Genomic DNA, 26,767 nt, shown 5'->3' with positions numbered 1-26,767 from the left:
TAGGTTGTGAGGTGATATCTCCTTGAAGTTTTGGTTTCCATTTCCCTGATGACGAAAGATGTTGAGCATCTTTCTATGTGTCTGTTGGCTACTTGAATGTCTTCTTTGGATAAATGTCTGTTCATGTCTTCTGCCCATTTCAAAAATGGGCAACAGTTTTTTGGCTGTTGAGTTCTACGGGCTTTTTATATATTTTGGATACTAAGCTTTTATTGGATATATCATTTGCAAATGTCTTCTCCAATTCCATAGATTGCCTTTTAGTTTTGTTGGTTGTTTCCTTTGTTGTGAAGAAGTTTTTTATTTTGATGTAGTCCCAATAGTTTATTTTTGCCTTTGCTTCCCTTGCCTCAGGTGACATATGAAATGTCAGTGAAATTACTGCCTGTGCTCTCTTCTAAGATTTTTATGGTTTCAGGTCTGATATCCATTCAGGTCCTTAATTCATTTTGAGTTTATTTTTGTGTATGGTATAAGAAAGTATTCCAGTTTCATTCTTTTGCATATTGCTTTCCAATTTCCCCAACACCATTTGTTGAAGAGATTCTTTTTCCCATTACAAATTCTCGCCCTTGTCAAAGAGCATATAATTGTGGATTTGTTTCCTGACTTTCTATCTTGTTCTGTTGATCTCTGTATCTATCTTTCTGCCAGTACCATACTGTTTTGATTACCATACTGTTTTGATTACTACAGCTTTGTAGTATAACCTGAAATCTGGAGTTGTGATACTTCCCGCTTTAATTTTCTTTTTCAGGATTGCTTTGGCTATTGAAGGTCTTTTGTGCTTCTATACAAATTTTAGGATTGTTTGTTCTAGCTCTGTGAAAAATGCTGTTGGCATTTTGATGGGATTGCATTAAAACTATAGATTTCTTTGTGTAGTATGGACATTTAAACAATATTTATTCTTCTAGCCCATGGAATATCTTCCATTTGTTTATGTCATCTTCAATTTCTTTCATCAATGTTTGATAGTTTTCAAAGTAGAGGTCTTTTATCTCCCAGGTAAGTTTATTGCTAGGTATTTTATTGTTTTTGGTGCAATTGTAAATGAATTTGTTCCTTAATTTCTCTTTCTGCTGCTTCATTTTCAGTGTATAGAAATGTGACAGATTTCTATACATTGATTTTGTACCCTGTGACCTTACTGAATTCATCTATCATTTCTCTAGTAATTTTTTGGTGGAGTCTTTAAGGTTTTATTATGTCATCTGCAAATAGTTAAAGTTTTAGTTTCCCCTTACTGATTTGGATGCACTTTATTACTTTTTCTTGTCTGATTGGTGTGGCTAGGACTTTAGTACTATGTTGAATAAAAGTAGTGAGAGTGGACATCCTTGTCGTGTTCCTGATCTTAATGGGAAAGCTCTCAGTTTTTCACTATTAAGAATGCTACTAGCTGTGGGTTTTCATACATGACCTTTACTATGTTAAGTACTATGTAAGTACTAAACTTACTTTGTTGAGGGCATTTTTTAAAAATCACGAATAATTGTACTTTGCCAAAGATTTTCCTGCATCTATTGAAATGATCATATGACTTTTCCCCTTTCTCTTCTTGATGTGATGTATCACATTGATTTGTGAATATTGAACCATCTTTGCATCCCAGGAATAAATCCCACTTGATCATAGTGAATGAGTTTTTAAATGTATTGTTGGGTTTGGTTTGCTAGAATTTTGTTGAGGATTTTTTGCATATGTTTATCATAGATATTGATCTGCAGGGGTTTTTTGTTTTTGTTTTTGTTTTTGGTGTCTTTCTTTTTGGCATCAGTGTAATATTGGCCTCATAGAATGAATTTAGAAGTTTTCTTTTCTATTTTTGGGATAATTTGAGAAAAATAGCTTTTAACTCTTCTTTCAATGTTTGGTAGAATTCACTGTCTGGTCCTGGACTTTGTTTATTGGGAGTTTTTGATTACTGATTCAATTCCATTATTGATAGTTGGTCTGTTCAATTTTTTTATTCCTTTCTGATTGAAGTTTGGGAGGTTATGTGTTTCTAGGAATTTATCCATTCCTTTTTAAAAAAATTTTTTTTACATTTATTTACTTTTGACAGACAGAGAAAGACAGATTACAAGTGGGATAGGGGCAGAGAGAGAAGGAGACACAGAATGTGAAGCAGGCTCCAGGTTCAAAGCTGTTAGCACAGATACTGATGCAGGGCTTGAACTCACAAACTGTGAGATCATGACCTGAGCCAAAGTCAGACACTTAACCGACAGAGACACCCAGGTGGCCCATGAATTTATCCATTTCTTCTAGGTCATTGAGTTTGTTGGCATATAATTTTTTATAATATTATCTTACCATCTTTTGTATTTCTGTGGGGTCGGTGGCTATTTCTCTTCTTTCATTTATGATTTTGTTTATTTGAGCACGCTCTCTCTCTCTCTCTTTTCTTCTGCATTGAGTTTGGCTAAAGGTTTACCAGTTTTGTTGATGTTCTCAATGAACCAGATCCTGGTTTAATTTATCTATTCTATTGTTTTGTTTCCTTCTTTTCGGTTTCTATTTTGTTTGTTTCTGCTCTAATCTTTATTTTTTATTTCTTTCTACTGGCTTGGAGTTTTGTTTGTTCTTTTTGTAGCTCCTTTAGGCATAAGGTTAGATTATTTATTTGAGATTTTTCTTTCTTCTTGATGTAGGCCTGTACTGCTATAAATGTCCATCTATCTTAGAACAGCTTTTGCTGCATCCCAAAGATTTTGGACTGTTGTATTTTCATTTTCATTTGTCTTGATGTATTCTTAAATCTCCTCCTTTATTTCTTGGTTAACCCATTCATTGTTTATTAGCATGTTATTTAAGCTCCATGTGTTTGTGGTCTTTCCAGGCTTTGCATGTGTGTGTGTGATTCATTTCTAGTTTCATAGTGTTGTTTTCAGAGAAGATGTATGGTATGACTTTGATCTTTTTGAATTTGTTGAGACTTATTTTGTGATCTATTCTGAAGGATATCCTATGTGCACTTGTGAAGAATGTTTATTCTGCTGTTTTAGGATGGAATGTTCTGAATATATCTGTCAAATCCATCTGGTCCAAGGTGTCACTTAATGCCACTGTTTCCTTATTGATTTTTCTTTTTGGATGATCTGTCCATTGATGTAAGTTGTATGCTAACATCCCCTACTATTATTAGATTACTATCAGTTAGTTCCTTTATGTTTGTTTTTAACTGTTTTAGGTATTTGGGTGCTTTTATGCTGGGTGCATACACATGTACAATTGTTAATATATTCTTGTTGGATTATTCTGTTTATGATTATATAGTGTCCTTCTTTGTCTTTTGTTACAATGTTTGTTTTAAAGTCTATTTTGTCTGATATAAGTATTGCCACTCTGGCTTTCTTTTTATATCCATCTGCATGATAATTGCTTCTCCATCCTCTCACTTTCAATATGCAGGTGACTTTATATCTGAAATGAGTCTTGCAGGCAGCATATAGGTGGATCTTGTTCTTTTATCCATTCTGTCACACTATGTCTTTTGATTGGGGTGTTTAGTCCATTTAAATTCAAAGTAATTATTGATAGATATATATTTATTGCTGTTTTTTACTAATTTTATGTTTGTTGTTATTTTTCTCCACTCCTTTCTTCCCTTGCTCTCTTCTTTTGTGAGTAGTTGGCTTTCTTTAGTGATATACTTGGATTCCTTTCTCTTTATTTTTGCTTATCTATTACTGGTTGTTGATTTGTGGTTACCTTTAGGTTTCCATATAGCATCTTCTGCATACAGCAGTTCATATTAAGTTAATGGTCTCTCAAGTTTGAACCCATTCTTGACTCCTCTCCCTCCACACACATTTTAGGTATATGGTGTCATACTTTAAATCCTTTTATTTTGTGAATTTCTTGACTGATTTTTACATATATACTAATTTTTACTGATTTTGTGCTTTCTACTTCTCTTACTTTCACGTATGGTCTTTCCTTTTCACTCAGAGTCCCCTTTAACATTTCATGTAAGTCTGGTTTAGTGGTCATGAATTCCTTTAACTTTTGTTTCTCCAGGAAACTTTTTATCTTTCTTCTATTCTGAGTGATAGCTTTGATAATTAGAATATTCTTGCCTATAGATATTTTTCCTTTCAGTACTTTGAATATATCATGGTATTTGTTGTAGATTTTTCATCATAGTATTTATTTATTCATTCTCATCAAGGAGAACAGTACATACCATTCCAGAATCTTATCTCCTCTTTGGGGAAAGGAGTTAGTGCATTTTGATTGCATCAGCTTCGTTGAGTCATGTTAGGCAGAATTATGGCTCATATTCCAGAAGCTTTCCTGCCCCAGGGCATACATTTGAGGTCAGGGTCACATGACCTTACAAACCTCATGCTCAGCTGTGGTAGACAGATGCTTATGATATTACACACCTGCAGGGGAAACTGGCTCCGGGGACCATGTCACCCTGTGCTGCTGCATTCCAGTCCCCTGACATCTTGATGACTCAGCTGACTGCCTAAAGGCCCCTTCCTTCACTGCAGGCTTCATCTCAGTATTGGTGAAAAGGACAGAGCCTGTGTGACAGGCCCAGGGCAATGACATAGTCTTCATGTGACTCTCATTGCTGTCTCCAGATGTGAAAGTATTGCTGACAGTCTGACTACTGGATACATCACTGAGGGCTTAATAATAAATAAGCAATAATACATTTATGCTCAGAAAAAAATCACGTGATTGGGATATGAGGGAAGAATGACACCAGTTCATATTTTCCTGAGGTTGTTTGAGAATTGTTCTTCATTAAACCTGTATACATCTAAATAGAGATAATGCAGGAAAGAGGAAGACTATATGCTTTCTATTTACTTAGACTGGTTTGTACATGGCCACTTGTGGCAAAAACTAACATGTCAAATGATTCTATTTTAAGAATTGATTACCCACTACAGATCATTACTGTACTATACAGACAGTACTACTGTTTTTTTTTATATATTAAAGAAAGCAAAACCTCTCATTATGTAACTTTCTTTTTTTAACTTGATCTTTACAAATGTGCTAACAAAGTTTTTATTAATGTAGCTATCATTTGCATAGAGTAAAATCAACAGAGCTTAAGTCTATAGGTCGTTAAGTTTTGATAAATGTATAACACTCATGGACCTATCTTCCACATCAAGCTATAAAAATCCCCATCATTCTAGAAACTTACCTTATGCCAATTTCCAGTCAATATTTCCCCTGCAAGTAACTGCTGTTCTATGATATTGTTCTTATATGATATTTATCACCATAGATTAATTTTGCCTATTTGAACCCCATTTAAGGGACTTATATAATTTAAGGACTACCTTTCCTGTAGGTGCTTTCTTTTGCTTGATATAGTATTTTAAAGATTCTTCTGTGTTTTTGCATGTAGAGATAGTTTGTTCTTTTTATTTTTGTTTTTATTTTATATTTTAATGTTTATTTTTTATTTTGAAAGAGAGAGAGAGAGTGAGTGTATGAGCAGGGGAGGGGCAGAGAGAGAGGGAGAGAGAGGATCTCAAGCAGGCTTTGTGCTGTGAACCCAAAGCCTGATGTGGAGCTTGAACCCACAAACTGTGAAATCATGAGCTGAGCCAAAATCAAGAGTAGGACACTTAACCAACTCAGACACCAAGGTTCCCTAATAGTTTGTTCTTTTTTAATGTTTGAATATGAATACACTATAGTGTGTTTCTCCATTTTTCTGGATGGATGCCTCCCCATGTGTTCCTTGTTAAGAGCTTCTAAGAGTAAAGCTGCTGTAAGGCTGGTACAGGACAGCCCACTTACTGGGCGGTGCACCCAAAGTGACACCACATTATGTCACCCAACAGAACCTGACCCCTGTGGGCTACACAATCACCCTGGAAAGCCAGGCACACATCTGTCCCAGTGTAGTCAATCAAAGCTTCCCTTTCTTCTAGCTACCCAGTGCAGGACAGCAGGAGAAATGGGCTCTTCCTGGCACCCCAAAAAGATAGTGCAGTCTGGAAAGAGGAGAAATGAGGGTGGCATCCAGACAGTCTCTGGGGCTGTAGTGACCTTGTCTGTTCCAGTAGATTTCCCATTACCCTTTGTTTCCCAAGCCCCACAGACCAGTGCAGGGTTCTCCTTTCACAAAGGATCTGGAAGTGGCCACTGTGAAGAACATCCTGCTCTACGGAGGTTTCCTGAATGTTTGTGGCAAGTATGAGGCAGAAGGGGATAAGGGTCACAGTCTCTTCCCGCCTCTTGGTACATCTCATTGTACAAGATTAAAAGGAGGCTTGGCTGCAGATTCAATTAAATCCAGGCTTTGAGCATGCAGGGTCTCTGGTCCTAGGGCTGGGGGCACAGGCTCAGGGACCATGAACAGGGCTAGGGCTCTCCCTCTGCAACCGGGAACCGGCAACCCCCAGATGGATGCCAAAGAGAAGGGATAGATGAACGTGCTCTGTCCTCTCCTTTCCCTCTCAAGGCCCCACCTTCCCACTGGGCACTCTGAGAAACAGGCAAGTCTGTTCATGTCCTTGGCAAGCTGACAGGTGGAAAGGAGACAGCACCTCCAGGGGGCAGAGAGAGAAAGAATGGTAGCATCAGTGGCCATCGGTTGCTCCAAGTGAGCCCTTTGGTGGAAAAAGGCACTCCAGCAGCTTTAGAAAAAAGGAAGTCCATCTCTAAATTATTCTCTAACTTTAAAGAAATACCAATAACCGATATGAAATTATAACAGAATGCACTAATAGTCAAAGATGGGAATCTCAAAAGTGTTGCGCTAAGTGAAAGAAACCAGGTACAAAAGAAAACAAGACTGTATGAGTCCATTTATATGAAATTTCAATAAAGGCAAAGCAATAGTGACAGAAGGCAAATCTGTGATTGCTAGGGGCCAGTCTTGCAGTTTGTGGCTGGGTGACAAGGGACAGGAGGGAACTTTGTGAGGTGATGGACATGGTGCTTGTATCACTGGACACATTTGTCAAAAACCATCAAATGCTACATTAAAATTTGATGAATTTTACTCTTTGTACATAATATTTCAGTGAAGCTGACATTGAGAAAGAAAATATTTTTAATTTAAGCAAACTCATAATTTTAGACATTTTAACCCTGAAAAGATTGAACTCTTAGTCCAAGTCCTTTCTGTTATATTCTGTGGCCTATGAATTCAGATATGGAGGTCCAGAGAGAGAAGGCAGGACTTAAAATCACACATCCTGCCAGTGGTCAAGCCACATTTGGGCCCCTGACTTTGTGTCTTATTAGCCTTTCTCTTCTGCCAGCCTTCCCCACACATGTAAACTATGAACATGTCATGTCTCATGTTGTCACCCAAACAAGTCACAGGCACCATAAAATATCTGGTAGATACACAGTCCTTAATGTTTGACATTTGGTAGAGAAGGAAGATAGTATTATTATACAGTGTTATTTCCATTTTTCTATTAGAAGAGTAGAAGCACAGAGAGCTCAACTTATATGCCTGAGGGCACACAAGCTACTCACATTTCAATTTTCAATTGTACAATGGATGAGTAATTCTTACCTCATATGGTCATTGCAAGGAGTGAATTAAATTAAATCAACCCTGTATGTGGAGTACCTGGTGCATGAATTCTCAATAAACCATAAATACTGCTAACATCAACATTTATAGTAATGAACATGATAATGATGAACATGATGGTGGACATAACAGTACTGGGATTTTATGATAATAAAGTTGAAATTAGAACACTTTATGCTAATGAACTGTTTACAAATTGTGAGGAAATGGACATTATCAATTACTACAGCTGAGAGTGCACATTGGAATAAATGCTTTTGGCAAGTAGTTCCATTTTAGAATTGTTTTAAAATGATGTTTGCACACATCTACAAAGATATGTGTGCAAGATGTTCACTGCAGTGTTGCAAAGGAAGAACAAAGATGATCTAAATGACCATCAAGAGGTGAAAAGGAGAATGTTAAAGGAATGCTCTCTGTATTGAGCTGATGGATAGATAGCATGGACTAGGAAGGATGTCCATGCTATAGTACTGGATCTTAAATAGTAAGAGTTTGTAGAATTGATACCATTTATGACCCTAGAGATTTTGCTAATTCCTTCGGTTGTGGGTGGGAGATTGATTCTGTACCCATTATGTTCAAATGAACATTTTTCCCCCTGAGAAAGAATTCTAAGGTGGAGATAGTGTTTGACTAAACCTTCAAAAGCTGGAAGGCACCTGGCTGATTCAGTCAGTGAAGCATGCGACTCTTGATCTCGAAGTTGTGAGTTCAACCCCCATGCTGGGTGTAAAAAGTAAAATCTTTTAAAAAACCCTCAAAGCCTGCACCAAATGCCACCGCCTGCCTTAGGGTCAGAATATCAGCCCCTGTTCTGTTTTCCTTGAAAACACAGAAAGACTTGCAAAGGTGGATAGTGAGGTCCAGGGACTCACTGGGTGGGTGGCTTGGGGGCTAAGGAGTCATCTCACTTGAAAATTGAGACCAGACGCAGTTCACAACAGCCCTTGAAAGAGCCAGAGCTAAACCATGTGGCAAACAGTGGGTCCTGTGGCACATTTGATCCATGATGGAGGGTACCATGTAGCCTTGGTTGGAATGTCTTCTATTTCACGTGGTTCGAGACTTCTCTTTTTCCTGATAATATCTGGAGAAGAGGAGGCTGATATACTTTCTCAGGCTCCCCCTATCAGGTGGATGGGATGGTTACATGGAAACCTCACTACTTGGGGACCCACAAAATGAGAAACTGCCAAGAATTTTAGGTCAACGCTGTGGAAAGAAAGCACGGAGCTATAGATTATCCAAAGGGAATGTTTTCTTGATGCTCCACTGGATGTGAACTCCCCCAGTGCAAGGAGTGTACCAGTGTTTGTTCCTCTTTGATTCCTCAGCACAGGGCTAGACAAAAGTGGAAACTCAATAAGGATTCATAGAAGGAATGAACGCAAAACGTCATTTCCGGCACTTAGCCATTGTACTGTCATTATCCTGAACTCCTGTCCTTCCCTCTCCAACACTATACACAATATCCCCAAGAGGAAGAGTGCAGGTCATCTGCAGTCCTACAGATCTGGCCAGAGAGCTAGTGTTAAGGACAAGGGCCAGTCGTTCATGTCACTCTGAGGTCAGGCCTGCGCTCTTGACCAGTGCTGTGTAAATTAAGCCTCAACTCCTTAAGATCCTTGTCTCACACTTACCACTTTTCCTTGGACGGAATAGAAGCATATTTTACAATTCTGTCATTGGGGGGGGGGGAGGATTTTAAATCCATTTACAGATTCAGGTAAATCCCTGGAAGTGGAGAGATTCCTAGGACAATAAGGTGAAAAAATGGAAGAAATCTGGCAGAGGACCATCCTCAATGGGAAGGATGAGAGGTCCCATGGTTTTATGGCTATTAAGGGATGTTTTCCCTGAATCTCTAATGCTTTACAGTAGGATTCTAGATGGATAGTAAAAGCAGTGAACACGATCAATAGATAATATCTCCATGGCAATGGTAGTCAGGGCAATGTTACATGCCTTTGGATTGAGTGTCATTTCTCAAGGACATCTCCATTTTCAAAGGAGAGTTTCTTGAGATGGCTGGTTCTATCACAAAGTGATTGCTTACACGATCTTTTTTTAAAGTTTATTGTTTTGAGAGAAAGAGAGAGCACAAGCTGGGGAGGGGCAGAGAGAGAGGAGACAGAGAACCCTAAGCAGTTCGATGAATGGCTTGAACTCCGGAACTGAGCTGAAATCAAGGAGCTGATCGCTTGATGGACTAAGCCACCCAGGCACCCTTGTTGTTTACACAATCTTATGGGGTCTTTGGTATTAACTGTATTTATAGTGAGTGAAACCAAGGCTTGGACAAGGTAAGCTATTTGTTTTTTATGTTTATTTATTTATTTTGAGAGAGAGAGAGAGTGCACACACACACAGGCACACTCAATCCCACAAATTGTGAGATCATGACCTGACCAGAAACCAACAGTCAGACGTTTAACCAACTGAGCCACCCAGGCACCCTGAAAAGGTAAGTATTTACTTACAGTTTATGCTTACCAAATATGAGACTGCGGTTACCTAGAGTCAATGCCAGTGCATTTCAGTGATAAAACTATGAAGTCAAGAGTAAGGAAAATTGTTTTCTATTTGCTTGTTATTTTTCTCAATGACTGTTTTCAGTGAAGACATGGCAGAAACATGGAAAATTTTAGAATGAAAACTTTGGCATTTTCTGTGACTTTGATTATCTATGTCTAGTACTTCTGGAAAACATGATTGCTTATCAACACTCTCTCCCACTTCAATAAAAGCAATAGACAGAAGAAGAGAATGGCATAAATGATTTCCATTGCTTCTCTGGTCCAATAGGAAACCAAAAAAGGTAAAACAGAAATGAAAGTAAAGATGAATCCCTATTTTCTCTCTTTTCATCAATGAGGAAAATTATCAAACTTTCCATTCTGTTTGTTCCATTCNATATTTATTTTTGAGAGACAGAGAGCAAGTGGAGTAGGGACAGAGAGAAAGGGAGACACAAAATCTGAAGGAGGCTCCAGGCTCTGAGCTGTCAGCACAGAGCCCAGTGTGGGGCTCCAACTCAAAAATAGCAAGATCACGACCTGAGCTGAAGTCAAATCCTTAACTGACTGAGCCATCCAGGTGCCCCTATTATGCTGGTATTTTTAGAAATCACTAGATGAGACACTTGGTTAAGAGTAGTGCTACCTCCATGCTCTCATTTCTTCACAAACTGTTTTTTTCTTCGACTTCCCTGTAGAGTTTTCTTAGAGAAGGCCAGACAATTGCTGGTCACCACACTGCTAGAATACAGTGATGTTATGAGATATGATAGAATGTCCAATGACCTCAATCAATTGCTCTCCTCTTTTCTTTAAATTGAGGTATAATTCACCTATCAGAATAGCTACCATATGAATGTGTATAGTTCAGTAGATTTTAGTATATTCTCAGAAAGTAGAATGATGAGTGGCAGTGGCTGGGGAGAGAGAGAGAAATGGAGAAGTATTTATTGGGTATAAAGCTTCAGTTTTGCAAGATAAAAAGAATTCTGGAGATGAATGGCGGTGATTGGTGCACAAAATGTGAGCATACTTTATGCCACTGAACTGCACACTTAAAGTGGATAAATGATAAATTACATGTTATATGTATTTTAACCATAATTTTATTTTCTAACCACAATTTTAAAAAAGAATACCAGTAAGAGAGCTAAAATTCAGCGGATAGAGTGAGAAAAATATTTGCAAACAATATATCTCATAAATATATAATATCCAGAATATATAAAGAACTCTTAAAAGTAAAAATAAAACAATAGTAATCCCAAAGTAAAGGTGGGCAATGATTTGAATAAACACTTCTCCAAAGACTATATACACATAGCCAATAGGCACATGAAAGGATATTCAACATCATAACTCACCAGGGATATGCAAAATCACAATGAGATGTTATTTCTACTTACTAGCATGAATATTATTAAGAAATGGACAAGGAGGAGCCTGGATGGCTCAGTCTTGACTCACAGCTCCTGAGTTTGAGCCCCACATTGGGCTCTGTGCTGACAGCTCAGAGCTTGAAGCCTGCTTCAGATTCTGTCTCAGTCTCTCTCTGCTCCTCCCATGCTCACACATTGTCTCTCTATCTCTCTCAAATGTAAATAAACATTAATTTTTTTAAGCTTAAAAAAAAGAAATGGACAACAAGATGTATTAGAAAAGAGATGGAAAAATTGGAACCCTCATATGTTGCTATGGGAAAGTAAAATGACATAGCCACTGTGAAGAACAATCTGGTACTCACTCAAAAAGTTATACAAACCAATTCCTGTGTATATATCCAAGAGAAGTGAAAATGTATATTCATGCAAGAACTTGTACACAAATATTCATAGGAGCATTGTTCACAATAGCCAAAAAAGTGAAAGAAACACAATGTCCATCAACTGATGAGTGAATAAAAAATTTGGTGTTTTCATACATTGAAACATTACTCAGCCATGAAGACGAATCAAGTACTGATACATGTTATATTATGAATAAACCTTGAAGACATTATGCTAAATGAAAGGAGACAGGCATAAAAGATCACATATTCCATTATTTCATTGATATAAAATGTCCAGAATAGACACATAGAGACAGAAAAGAGATTATGCGAGTGGGGATAGGAGGGAATTGGACATAATGGAAGTAATGTATATGAGGATTTTTGGGGAGTGATGGAAATGTTCTACAATTATATAGTGGTAACAGTTGCATAACAGAGTGAACTATTAAAAACCACTGAAATATTCACTTACAATGTTGGATTTTAGATTATGTGAAATATATCACAATAAATAATGTTATGTATAGAAAAAGAATGAGGTATAGGGAAATATCAGTCCCTTTACCATGATGGTAGATGGTTGAGACATAGAACAATTTTCTGTTGTTAACAGTCAGCTTACACATAGATGTGCCAAGAGTTTGTCCCACAGGAAAGGTAACTCTATGTCAGAGTAGGCAGCACTCCTGGAAACTAGAGCATTGATAAGAAGGATTCATGAGGTGATGATGATGATGATGATGACGATGCTGCTGCTGCTGATGGTGATGACAAGGAGGAGGAGGAGGGTGATTGATGATGATGGTGGTGGTGATCATGACAGTAGTGATGATAATGATGATAATGATGATGATGACGACGATGATGGTGGTGGTGGTGGTAGTGGATGATGATAATGATGATGATGATGACCACAATGAGGATACTAATAGCTAAATAATGCTTGGGTGCCAGGCACTGTTATGAGCATGTTCTAGCTGCTCATCATTTACTCTTCACAACAACCCTGTGATAGTGATTTATCATTCTTAAATGATAGTGGTTCTGAAACTTGAGTGAACATTTGAAACACCTGGGGCCTTATGAAAATTAATTACTGACCTTGATTCTCACAGTGTCTGAGGCAGTAGGTCTGGCATGGGGTTCAAGAATTTTCTTTTCTAACAAGTTCCCAAACAATTGCCTGAGGTGATGAGTACTATTGTACATTCCATTTTACAGATGAGGATGGTCATGGCAGGGAGTATACAAAATTAAGAGTGGTGTGGGTTCCTCTCTGGAGTGAAGAAAGAGCTTAAACGTACTTTAGGTCAGCAGAGCTTAGAAAAGGAAGGTGGGCTTTGGGGACATTGCCCCCCTCCCTCTGTTACTCCCTCCTCCTGTCACTTACTTGACAAACTGGACTCTGGATGTGAGAGGGCAGCAGGAGAAGTAGAAAGTAAGCACTGAGGTCATAGTGAGATGAAACACCAAACTCCCCAGAGCCACGCTCTCCACTTGGACTTTGATGGTCACTCACCTGGCATCAGGCTGAAAGGACAAGACAGGTGAGCTCTGCTGCCACCCTCCACTGGGCCTCCACATTTTCCCATCCCACCAGTTTCTAGAAAGGTGATTCGATATATCTAGGTCCAATTTTAGATTTGAGGCACATTTAATATAAAAGAAACCATACTATCTCCAGTGCATTTGTATCACACTCCAAGAAACAAGGAAGGCCGTTCCTTGGAGCGGAACCTGGACCCAGCCTCCTGTCTGGTTATTGCCTGAGTGCAGGCAGATTAGTTCCTCTGCACAATCTTATGGAGCTGGGCTACAAGGACAACTATAAAACTCATGTATCAGCATGTGTACTTAAAGACCTTGAATGACTGAATGTGTCAAAGTCCATGGTACATTGAAAATATTTTTTAATTTTTTTTAATGTTTTATTTATTTCTAGGAGAGAGAGAGAGAGAGACAGCGTGAGCAGGGGAGGGTCAGAGAGAGAGGGAATCACAGACTCTGAAACAGGCTCCAGGCTCTGGGCTGGCAGTCAGCACAGAGCCCGACACGGGGCTTGAACCCACGAACCGCGAGCTCATGACCTAAGCGAAAGTCGGACGCTTAACCGACTAAGCCACCTGGGCGCCCCGGTACATTAAAATTTTTTATGCTTCTGGGATAATGGGGGCCTGAACCTCTCCACTGGCACAGGCCTGTTCATACCAGCTTGCTCCTGCCTCTGTGTCTGCCTGCACTGAGTAGGAGTTAGAGGAATTGGATGCTCAGAATTGCTGGCAGCAGCTGTATCTGAAAATTTGCGATGAGTCCCATGTCTATCCTCATAGAGTGGTCACATTTCCAGAACACAGAAATTGAAACAAATATAGAGATGCAAGTGCATATGATCACAGTCGTGTTAAACTGCAAAACGCTGAAAATGATTATATTTACACCAGATTAGTTGACATAGAAGAGGTGCAAGGGAGTTACATCTTCACACAGCATTCACTTCCTAACACAGGTTCCACTTCTGGCCCATGGTTTGGCAGCAAACCACTAAAGCAGCTATCATGCTAAACTGGGTTGTGTGGAAGGAATTGGTGAAAGACGTGTGGTACTGGCCAACAAAAGACAACCGGGAAAGAGAGGATTTAAGATGCAGAAGTAGGCGCACTCTGGGCTTTCCTCATCCCTCAAACACAGCTATATTGAGGTACTATCCCATGGAACAATGTATCTGTGGAGTGGCAAAAGGATTTTCATAGTTGGAGGGAGACAGTGAGGCAGGTTCAAGGTGTGTGGATGTGAACTGGAGGAGAGGAAAATGGTGCTGTGAAGGGGAGGGATCCCTTTATGTGGAGAGACAAAAGGGAGAGAGAGGGGGGTGTTGAGAAAGTGTAGCATCAAGTTTGCATGAGAGGAAAACCTCTCTGGGCCACAGACTGGGGAGCAAAAAGTACTGAGTGTCTGCAGGTTTTTTTGTTTTGTTTTTGTTTGTTGTTTTTGTTTGTTTTTTTTTGTTTTTTCAAACAGTGTTTGGAGCTCAAACTCTGAGGTTCTGGAAGTGTATGACTTTCTCTGGAGGGGATTGTGGCATGCTTCTGGGGAGGAGGGAGCCAGCCCTGGAGTGTAGAAATCTCTGGGTGCGCTGGAAGAGAACAGTCCCCTTCCTGGAGTGCTTTTAGAAAAGGGGTTATTGCCTCCCCAGGGATAAAAGACCCCACAGGTGTCAGCCAAAGGACTTTCATCAGCACACAGAAGGAATACAACCCTTCCTCCTTTTAATAGTGCTACACCAAAGGTTCTGCACACTGTGCAGGCATGGGACTGTTTCTCACAGAGAGCGTAGAGAGTCTCTACATACAGCGTGGAGAGGATCTACTCTGGAGGAGGGGAGTGGGTCCACGCCATGCCAGGTTCTTTAAGACTTCAGGTGTTGAATTCCAGCTGTGGGTCAAAGAAAAAATGCAGGAGAGTTGTGGTGCAGGGCGCACTGACCACCCTCGCTATTCTGTGAGGGCTGCCTGAACCACGGTGTGTGTGTGTGTGTAGATCTCTGGCCCTAGGAGAAGAGATTGGGGTAGCTCCATCCCCCACCACCAACATCAGTATGGTGGGACTTCAGAGAGCAACACAGTGGCCCCCAGTGAGGTGGGATTCGCTTACACCAAACCCTGTCCCCACCTTCCCTTCCATGCCTGGCAACTGCTTATTTGCCGGGGCAAGACTGCTCTGAGTCAACACAGCAACACAGTGTACCTCTCCTGCAGATTAGCATAGCCAGCACTGTGCATGCACCAAGTGTGCAGAAAATCAAGTGTTTCAAAATGATACTTTCAGTTCTGGTGGACATAAGACCAGGCTTACTTTTTATTATTTTATTTTTTCTCTTTGGAATCAGGCAAAATCTTGTTTTTTGTTTTTTTTTCATTTCCTTCTCTCTCTCTCTCTCTCTCTCTCATCAAGCTGTTTTATTTTTTCTTTTTTTTCCTCTCTTCTTCTCCTTCTTCTTCCATTTCCCCTCCCCTACTCCCCTCCTCCTCGTCCTTCTTCATTTCCTTTTCTTTTTCTTTGGAATCAGCCTTATGGTTTTTTATTCTTTGCTTGGCATTTTTTGTTCCTTTTCTTTTTCTTTCTTGTTCTTGGGGATCAGGCTTTCCCCCCATTTTTTCGAGGCTTACTTACACAAACAAATCAAAACATATCTAGTTAAAGGTCCAAACACTCCCCACTGCAAACAAGGAGGAGCTCTGGAGAGGACGGACCAGTGGATAGAGCAGCCAAAACGTAACAGCAGAGTTTACATAGCATACACCAGAAACACTTCCTGAAGTGCCAGGCCCTGGACAGTGTATGATCCTTTTTGAAAACAGCATTACTTTCAGGTGCAGGAAATGTCATGAGGTTTTAAAACATGCAAAAGACAGACAGAAACTTAGCCAAAATGAAAAGATGGAGGAATTATCCCTAAAAGAGATGCTGTTTAAAGAAACAGGATTCAGTGTGAAGTTCTTGTGAGAAGATGTGAAGTCCTATTACACAGTACATCTACTGCAATTGGAAATTATCAATAACGGTGAAACCAGAGCAATGCCTCACTGTCATTATACTACCTGGCCAGATTTTGGAGTCAGTTAATCACCAGGCTCATCTCAATTTCTTACTTAAAGTGAGAGAATCTGGGTCCTTGAATCCTGAACACGAGCCTGCCGTGATCCACTGTGGCAGTGGCGCTGGGCAGTCAGCACCTTTTTCTCTGGGAGATGCCTATCTCCTTCTGATGGAAAAAGGAGATGATGTTACCACAAAACAATTGTTACTAAATATGAGGAAATACTGAATGGGGCTTATTCAGCCACCAGATCAACTCAGATTTTCATATGTGACTATTATAGAAGGGGCAGAATTTATAAGGGGAGATTCAAATATACAGAAATGGTGGAGAGAACTTTCTAAGGAAGACTTATGTCCTGCTTTTGATCATTCATCGACCAAAATAATGAATGAAAAATACAGTGGGAATAGGATAGGCCTAGAAGAAAAACTGACAGGTGACAAGTATACAGGACTATCCTCTAAAATGCAGAATACTAGAAGGGTGCCTGGATGGCTCAGTCGGCTAAGTGTCCTACTTCGGCTCAGGCCATGATCTCAGGGGTTGTGGGTTTGAGCCCTATGTCTGAGCTGACAGCTCAGAGCCTGGAGCTTGCTTTGGATTCTATGTCTCCCCCTCTCTCTGTCCCTTCCATGCTCATACTCTGTCTCTCTCTGTTTCTTAATAGTAAATAAATGTTTAAAAAATTTTAATGCAGGATACTATAGAGGAAAATAGTGAGAGTGCTCCATGGAAACATAGCCAAGAGGATCGAAAAGCTAACATGGCTCCGAAGGTGCAGCAGGTGGAACAGTGGCCAAATAAAAGGGAAAAGTTTTCTCAAATTTAAAAGGAAACATAGAAACAAAAATTTTCCCTAAAAATACCTTTGAAGGAAGATTCTCCTTACTGGCATAGTCAGCCAAGATCGACAGACACTTAGTTGTTCATGACTTGAGAATATTCTGCAGCTATAAATTTTGAATGATTGATGTGCAAAGTAAGACTGGAAGCCCACTCCAGAACCTACCTGTAGATTTCCTCCCATTGTCTGTTTTTAAAGTAAACTTTACATCCAGGGAATGAAGGCACCACCAGAGGAAAACTTGCAGAGCCCTCTAAGTTGATGTACTGGTAAGTTTTTTAATGTGTGTATGAAATGTAGAAAGATGTAAAAGAAATAAGCGAGGAGAGACTACTTTGTACTGTACTGCCATTCCTACTCTATTTTATACTTTTGAGCAGCATTAAGTATTTTTATTAAACAGAAATTTTTTAAAATAATTTTTAAATATTTATTTATATTTGAGAGATAGAGACAGTGTGAACGGGGTGGGGGCAGACAGAGAGGGAGACAGAATCCGAAGCAGGCTCCAGGCTCTCAGCCATCAGTGCTGAGCCTGATGTGGGGCTCAAAATCACAAACCGCGAGATCATGACCTGAGCCAGAGTCAGACACTTAACCAACTGAGCCACTCAGACGCCCCAAACAGAAAAAAATTTTTGTGAGCCTCTAGGCTTTTCAATGCAATGTACTTTATTAACCACATAAGAACTTCAGCCTTGAGGCGCCTAGTTGGCACAGTCAATTAAACGTCTAACTCTTGATTTTGGCTCAGGTCATGATCTCATGGTCCGTGGTTCAAGCCCCATGTCAGGCTCTGCACTGGCAGTGTGGAGCCTCCTTGGGAGTTCTCTCTTTCCCTCTCTTTCTCAAAATAAATGAATGAACTTAAAAAAATAAAAAGAACTTCAGCCTCAAGTGTGTTTGAGGAAGAAGAGCTTCTGTTTATTCAGAGATCTTAAAATAAGATGTTTTATGAATTGATTTTTAAAAAGTCATATAGGGTTGCCACCACATTTCAATAGGAAATGAATGCTCTTTCAACAAATAATGGGGAAATTGAATATCCACATACAAAAGAATGAAGTTGTACCCTTACTTTATACCCTCTGCAGAAATTGACACAAAATTGACCAAACCCCCAAATGTAAGAGGGAAAATGACAAAATTTATGACAAAGACATAGAAGTTGAGCTTCATGATATTGGATTCAGTATTAATTTTTTGGATATCACTCATCAGTGCTGAGCCTGATGTGTGTGCTGGTCTCTTCTCCTTCCACCAAGCAAATTTTTAGGGATCAGAGAATTGCCCAGTTACTATTATTGCCTTATTATCACATAGGAAAGATGCCACTAATGCCCCCAGAGGAGAAGGAGGCTTTGGCTCTAGCGATAAGGCCTTTTGGATACAGGAGATTAAAGCCTCTAGGCCCACAAAAGTATTGCAGATTCAGGGAATTCCTATTCAAGGACTTTTAGACACTGGAGCAGATGTCTCCTGCATTGCAGGAAAATATTGGCCCTCAGCTTGGCCAACTCAGAATGCTCCTGCTACTCTTGTGGGTATAGGACAGGGTTATAATGTGGCAAAACGTTCTTAAATCCTAAAATGGTCAGATGAGGAGCACAATTCAGGAACTTTTTGTCCTTATGTTATTTCTTCCATCCCTTTTTCTTTATGGGGATGAGACATTTTATCCCAAATGGAAATGTTACTTTACACCCCAGATGACAAGGTCACTAGTCAGATGTTACAAATGTGGCTTCATCCCAACAAAAGGTTGGAGCAAACACAACAGGATATAATAACTCCCATAAATATAAAATCCAAAGTGGACAAAAAAGGGATTGCTAGCCAAACTTGTGGAAGGGGCCATTGTTCCTTTTGCTGCTGACCCAATAATTTGGAAGTCAGATACTCCTGTTTGGGTAGAACAATGACACTTCTCAAACAATAGCAGCAATACAACTTATGGAACGACAGTTTAAAGAAGGACATACCAAACCTTCCAATAGTCCATGGAATACTTCCATTTTTGTTATTAGGAAAAAATGAGGTAAATTGGTTTATCATCTGAATTCTAAATGCACATGTGCTTCAGTATGGGGGATTAAGTGGAAGGTTGGACGCAGCTATTTCCCACCCCAGGGCACACCGAGGCGTCGGTTGGCCCTTCAGTAAACCCATAAACCTGTTTTGTGGCCACTTCTGTATCTGTTTTGTCCTGTTTGTCATTGTCATTGTTTTTAGTCTTATCTGTAGGAATTCTGTGGGAGGGAATATAATAACCTCTGGTATGTACGTAAGTGTGAATGTGCAATTCGGTTTGGCTTGCCTGCTGGGTTCGATTATGTGGCTCCATGGGTGAGCATCCTTAAGGTCCCAAAAAGTCTACGGAGTCTGAGTGGGCCTGTCTGCGATTCTGTGGTGAACGGCATACAGTCTATGGTGGCATTGGAATAGTATCTGAAGCTGAGACCGCTACAGCTAAGCATTCCTTAAGTTCTTTTGGGACACGGCCGGACTGGCATCTGACTGGTCTCCTCATTAGAGGGGGCACTCCCAACCCTTTGTCTGTCTTTGCAACACTGTTGCAATGAGTGGACTGAGTGACTGATCGGGAAGGGCCCCCAAACCCAGCCGATATCAGGAAAAACCTCGTGAAGGGGACCTGATTGGTCTGGTTGAGGTAAAATCAGACTGAAGGAGATGTTAACTCTCTCTGTTCCTCTGCCTAGTAGATGTGAGGGCTTCTCACTCATTAATTTCCCAGGTTAATGGCTATAATTGGAGCCAACTGTGGTTAGTCTACCTCGGGACAGGGACTTTAAGGAATATTCCCAAGCAGCTGCTGAAACTCCTTTTGTTTCAGGGAAATTCCTTGTCTTCTCCAGACTGACATAGACTGCCTAACAAACCTGAAGTCTACTCCTCTGTCTGAGCTCACAAAATTTAAAACTGCCAATTCTCTTTCTCTGCCTCCTGCTGTCACCTTGCCTCTTCTGCCTTCCCCTCCCCTTCCTGTTTCCAAATAGAATGTATGAACAACAGGAAAACAGCGGTGGATCTTTAAATATGCAAACCATATCCTCCCTAAACCCACCCCATATAAACTCAGGATATCTGGTGTATTCAAAGGATGGGGGGGGGGGTCACTTCTTTCAAAGACTTAGAGGTGTACTTCAGATATGTAACCAAAGGATTCAGCTCTTGAAGTTTCAGGCCATCACTCCGGAGTTCAGTAGGCCAACTCAGAAGAACCCTCAGACTGATGACATAATCCAGATCTCGTCAACCAGCTTAAACTGACCTTCAAAAGGACACTGGCCCCTGAGATATCCAGCCCTGCTCCAGCCACACCCAGGAAGTTGGCTGGTCTGCACACGGCAGAAGCTTGAGGAATCACCGGTCTGATAAGATAAACTGCCCTTACTCTTTGCCCAGAAAGCTGGGAAAACAGCGAAGAATTCCTGTTTACACTCACTGTCCTCTTATACTCTGGTATTAATTGCCTCTAATCTAAACCCCATTTGTAAGAGCAGGGCACCTTCAATGGAAGATTAACTAACCCTTCCTTAGTATGATGATTATGGGTTGCAGGTCTTACAGGAGATCAATTATGCTCTCATGCACCCAAAGCGATTCATTGGAGCTCTAATATTGGGCATTACTGCACTAATCGCCATCATAGGGTCTGTGGCTGCTTCCACTGTCTCTCTTGTCCAGGAGGTACTTACAGTCCAACACTTGACTAGTTAACTGGAAATGTCTCTACTGCATTGGCTACTCAAGAAATAATTTACAGGAAATTGGACACTAAGGTTAATGCCTTAGAAGAAGCAGTACTGTTTATCAGAAATGAATTAAGTTTTCTAAAATCTCGTTTGGCTCTTCGATGTCACAAAGAGTATAATTGGATCTGTGTTACTTCCCTCCAACATAATGATACCATCCACACTTGGGAGAATATCCAAAATCACCTATTTGGTATTTGGAATCATTCTAATTTTAGCATTGATGTCCAAACCCTTCATGAACAGATTCAGGCTATTAATGAATCCTCCACCTTTATCTCTCCTTCACAGGTTTCAACCTCCTTTTTACAAGGGCTACAAAATTTCCTTAGTGCCCGGGGACTAAATTCACTCCTGACAAATATTGGCATAGTGGCTGGAGTGTTGGTGCTCATATTGTGCCTTGTTCCCTGTTTCTTCAAAATAACTAATCGAGGCTTTTACAGGGTAAACGTTGAGCTACACGACCCTTATTTACAAAATAAAGGGGGAGAGATGTTGGAAGCCTTCCTGAACTCATAAGTTGAGAATACTCCTTGTGAGGTTAAGACAAGTTTGCATGGTCTCTTGCCTTCAGATGGCGAAAGATATCCACCCCCACTCAGTTATTTCTGCTTGAGCGTTGACCTCCAAAGTACCTTGTTAATTGATATTGGAAGTAACTGCCCCCTTATTCTGGCCCTGGTATGATGATTGCACCCTGTGAAAAAAAATTATTGTAGGAACCTCTCCCTTTGTGATCATGGGAACAGACCTCTATCTCCGGCAGGTCCTGTTCTCCTCTATACTTCCCTTAATCTACTACCTTTGTTTCTCCTTCCCAGGTAGCAGTGTCCTTTCTAGATGGACTGCATGATTTTCTCAGTAATCATAGCTTCCTTTTCTTATAAATATCAGTCTGATCCTTGGAGCCACATTGTGGTAGGAACCCCTCCCTAAGGAGAAAGAAAAAATTGAAGAAGAGAGAAGAGAAGACTTCAAGGTCACCTAGATATGAGTCCAGCTGCCTACATCCCCCATGTTCTTGTAAACTGAAACAACTTAATCAGACTACATGTTTATGTGTATTACCATATATGGGAGACAAAGAAATAGAAAATGCATAAAAAACCCTATGCCATATGATGTGGGCCGCTCAGTTCTTTTGGGTACGAACCCAACTGAGCGGTGCTGGCAAAATAAAGTTGCTTCCTGGAAAGAAAAGTCTGGTGTCATGACTCTCTGAGCGAGAATCCTGCAACAACATTGATTGCCCTTTGTCTCTTTCCAGTCTTTTAAACATATATAATAAAAAAAGATATATATGTATATATATATAATAAAAAAGGGGGAGATGCTGGGAGCGGCACTGGCCTCGCTGGATGACAGTCACAGCGAGGAAATGGTAGTGTTTGCACAGCTCCTGCCATGAGAAACGAAAACTGGTATCTCCTTCTGCTAGTACTGGCTCATGCTGGAAACGAGGCTGCTGGTATTGACCAGGCCTCACAATATTCCAGATCAGACTGATATTCCCCACACAGATTGCTCATAAGGAAAAGCATATTCCTGCCATTTCAAAAGAAACTTCAGATGAAAGCACTGTGGGTGATTGTCAAAAGGCTCTTCCTACGGGCCTTGCAGATCCAAGACTTAGATAATAAAGGGGGCTAAGAACACAAGAGTTACAATTGAGTCTGGCCCTGAGACAAAGAGCCTAATTTAGAGTTAAGGACAGATATCCACCCCCACCCAATTGTTTCTGCTTGGAGCACCGCCCCCCGCCCCCCAAGGCATTTGTGATCAGTATTTGGAGTGACTTATTGGGGCCTTGAAAATGCTGATTTCACCCTGTGAAGGAACCTATTGAGGAACTTCTTCTTTTGTATTATGGGAGCAAAGGTGTTTCCTGAAAGACCTGTTTTTCTTGATACTTCACGTTAAGCAAGCTATTGACCCCTGCCCACGAAGAACTAACTTCACCCTTTTTATGCTAAAAACATTGTCTTGTATGCTAAAGATACCTCCCTTCCCCATAGGATAAGCATCTAAATGCCCTACCTCTATCACTATTGATAAAGGTTATGCAGGAGTCTTCTACAAATCTATATTCCGGGAAATTCTTACATATCAAAGAAGTTTGTCATCAGAAATCATTGTCTAAGGCAAATGCCACTTCTGTGCCGTCCCCCAAACACTTAATTATAAAATAAAGTTGAGGCCCAGTCAGAGCGGAGATGCCGGCCTGGTGACCAGAAAGACTCTTGGGGCTTTCTCACTCTCTCTCTCGCTGACACCGTCCATCCTTCAGGGACCCCTGGACCTGGCCAGAGTAGGCCTCTGACAATTCACATAATGGGATATTACCCACTTCGAAAAATAAAAAATTAAAAAAAAAAGTTACAGAGAGGGAGGGAGGCAAATCATAAGAGACTCTTAAATACAGAGAACAAACAGGGTTAATGGGAGGTGGGAGAAAGGGGAAAGTGGGTGATGGGCATTGAGGAGGGCACTTGTTGGGATGAGCTCTGGGTGTTGTATGTAAGCCAATTTGATAAATAATTACATTAAAAAATAATAAAAAATTCAGAAACATGCGACAACATGGATGAACGCTGAAGATAATTGTGTTAACTGAAATAATCAAGCAAGGACAAATATTACAAGATTCCACTTAAGTTTGAAGTACATGTGTCAAGTTCATAGAGACCAAAAATGACATGGGGGTGCTAGGGGCTGGTGAATGGATACTTATTATTTAACTGGTATATTTTCAGTGTGGTAAGATAAAAAAAAGATCTAAAGATGGATGGTGGGTAGTAGTGACATTTTAACAATATTTATTTTTCCGATCCGTGAGCATGGAATGTTTTTCCATTTCTTTGTGTCTTCAGTTTCCTTCATAAGTTTCCTATAGTTTTCATCATACAGATCTTTTCTATCTCTGGTTAGGTTTATTCCTAGGTATTTTATGGTTTTTTGTCTAATTGTGAAGGGGATCAGTTTCTTGATTTCTCTTTCTGTTGCCTCATTATTGGTGTATAAAAATGCAACCAATTTCTGTACGTTGATTTTGTACCCTGCGACTTTTCTGAATTCATGGATCAGTTCTAGTAGGCTTCTGGTGGAGTCTGTCGGGTTTTCTATGTAGAGTATCATGTCTTCTGTGAAAAGTGGGAGTTTGACTTCTTCTTTGCCAATTCTGAAGCCTTTGATTGCCTTTTGTTATCTGATGGCTGATGTTAGGACTTCCAGCACTATGTTCAACAACAGTGGTGACAGTGGACATCCCTGTCGNTAGGACTTCCAGCACTATGTTAAACAGCAGTGGTGAGAGTGGACATCCCTGTCGTGTTCCTGATCTCAGGGGGAAAGCTCTCAGTTTTTCCCCATTGAGGATGATGTTAGCTGAGAGCTTCTCATAGATGGCTTTGATGATGTTTGAGTAAGTTCCTTCTATCCCGACTTTCTCGAGGGTCTTTACTAAGAAGGGATGCTGTATTTTGTCAAATGCTTTTTCTGCATCTATCGACAGGACCATAAGGTTTTTATCTTTCTTTTGTGAATGTGATGGATCACATTGATTGATTTGTGAATATTGAACCAGCCCTGTAACCCAGGAATGAATCCCACTTGATCATGGTGGACAATTCTTTTTATATGCTGTTGTACTGGATTTGCAAGTATCTTGCTGAGGACTTTTGCATCCGTATTCATCAAGGATATTGGCCTGTAGTTCTCTTTTTTTGCTGGGTCTCTGTCTGGTTGGGGAATCAAAGCGATGCTGGCTTCGTAGAATGAATCCAGAAGTTTTTCTTCCATTTCTATTGTTTTGAATAGCTTGAGAAGAATCTGTGTTAACTCTGATTTAAATGTCTGGTAGAATTCCCCAGGGAAGCCATCTGGCCCAGGACTCTTATTTGTTGGGAGATTTTTTCCACCCTGTCTTTGTATTTCTTTCTTTCTTTCTTTCTTTCCTTCCTTCCTTCCTTCCTTCTTTCTTTCTTTTTAATTTTTAACGTTTATTTATTTTTGAGACAGAGACTGAGCATGAGCTGGGGAAGGGCAGAGAGAGAGAAAGAGACACAGAATCTGAAACAGGCTCCAGGCTCTGAGCTGTCAGCACAGAGCCCAATGCGGGGATCACTGCGAACTGCGAGATCATGACCTGAGCCAAAGCAGGACGCTTGACCAACTAAGCCACCCAGGCGGCCTTGCTGGAAAATTTTTAGTAACTGATTCAATTTCTTCACTAGTTATGGGTCTGTTCAAGATTTTCTATCCCTTCCCATGTGAATTTTGGTAGTGTTTGTGTGTTTAGGAATTTGTCCATTACTTCTAGGTGATCCAGTTTGTTGGCATATAATTTTTCATAGCATTCCCTGATAATTGCTTGTATTTCTGATGGATGGTTGTAATAAATCCATTTTCATTGCTGATTTTGTCCATTTGGGTACTCTCTCTTTTCTTTTTGAGAAGCCTGGCTAGAGGCTTGTCAATTTTATTTTTTCAAAAAACCAACTCTTGGTTTCATTGACGTGTTCAACTGATTTTTTGGTTTCTTATTGTTTACTTCTGCCCTGATTTTTATTATTTCTCTTCTCCTACTGCTCCTACTGGGGTGCTCCTATTGCTCTCCCTCTAGTTCCTTTAGGTGCACTGCTAGATTTTCTATTTATGCTTTTTCTAATTTCTTGAAATGGGCATGGAGTGAAATGTGCTTTCCTCTTAGGACTGCCTTTGCCGCATCCCATAGAGTTTGGATTGTTGTATTTTCATTTTCAATTGTTCCATATATTTTGTAATTTCTTCTCTAATTGCCTTATTGTCCCATTCATTCTTTAGTAGGGTGTTCTTTAACCTCCATGTTTTTGGAGGTTTTCCAGACTTCTTCCTGTGATTGATGTCAAGTTTCATAGCATTGTAATATGAAAGTGTGCATGGTACGATCTAAATTCTTCTATATTTATTGAGAGCTGCTTTATGTCCCATTATGTGATCTATCTTGGAGAATGTGTCATGCGCACTTCAGAAGAAAGTGAATTCTTTGGCCTCCAGATGTAGAGTTCTAAATATATCTGTCAAATCTATCTGGTCCAATGTGTCATTCAAGTCCATTGTGTCTTTAGTGATTTTCTGTCTAGTTGATCTATCCATTGCTGTACGTTGAGTATTTAACTCCCCTGCTATTAGCACATTCTTATCCATAAGATTGTTTCTGTTTGTGATTAATTGTTTTATATATTTATGCTGCCTTATTCGGTGCATAGACATTTATAATTGTTAGCTCTTCTTGATGGATAGACCCTGTAATTATTATACAATGCCCTTCTTCATCCCTTGTTACTGTCTTTACTTTAAAGTCCAGTTTGTCTGATATAAGTATAGCTACTCCAGCTTTCTTTTGACTTCCAGTAGCATGATATATATTTCTCCATCCCCTTACTTTCAATCTGAAGGTGTCCTCAAGTCTAAAATGAGTTTCTTGTAGACAGCAAATAGATGGGTTTTGTTTTTAATCGATTCAGCTACCCTATGTCTTTTGATTGGAGCATTCAGCCCATTTACATTCAATGTTATTATTGAAATATATGGGTTTAGATTCATTGTGTCTTTTGTGGGAATCATGTTTGTGGTGGTGTCTTTAGTATCTTATGTTCCTTGCAACATTTGCCTCAGAGGGTCCCCCTCAGAATTTCATGTAGGGCTGGTTTGGTGGTGATGAGTTCTTTCAATTTTTG

General features: G+C 40.0%; 1 pseudogene; it reads left to right on the top strand.

The window, feature by feature from the left end:
* LOC144219538 (tyrosine-protein phosphatase non-receptor type 2-like) overlaps positions 1-17,256 on the top strand; it is a 32,753-nt pseudogene extending 15,497 nt beyond the window's left edge.
* Positions 17,257-26,767: the final 9,511 nt, after the last annotated feature.

This window comes from Crocuta crocuta, unplaced genomic scaffold (assembly GCF_008692635.1).
Source record: "Crocuta crocuta isolate KB4526 unplaced genomic scaffold, BGI_CrCroc_1.0 scaffold99, whole genome shotgun sequence".
NCBI lineage: Eukaryota > Metazoa > Chordata > Mammalia > Carnivora > Hyaenidae > Crocuta > Crocuta crocuta.
This window is presented reverse-complemented; position numbering and strand designations above follow the sequence as displayed.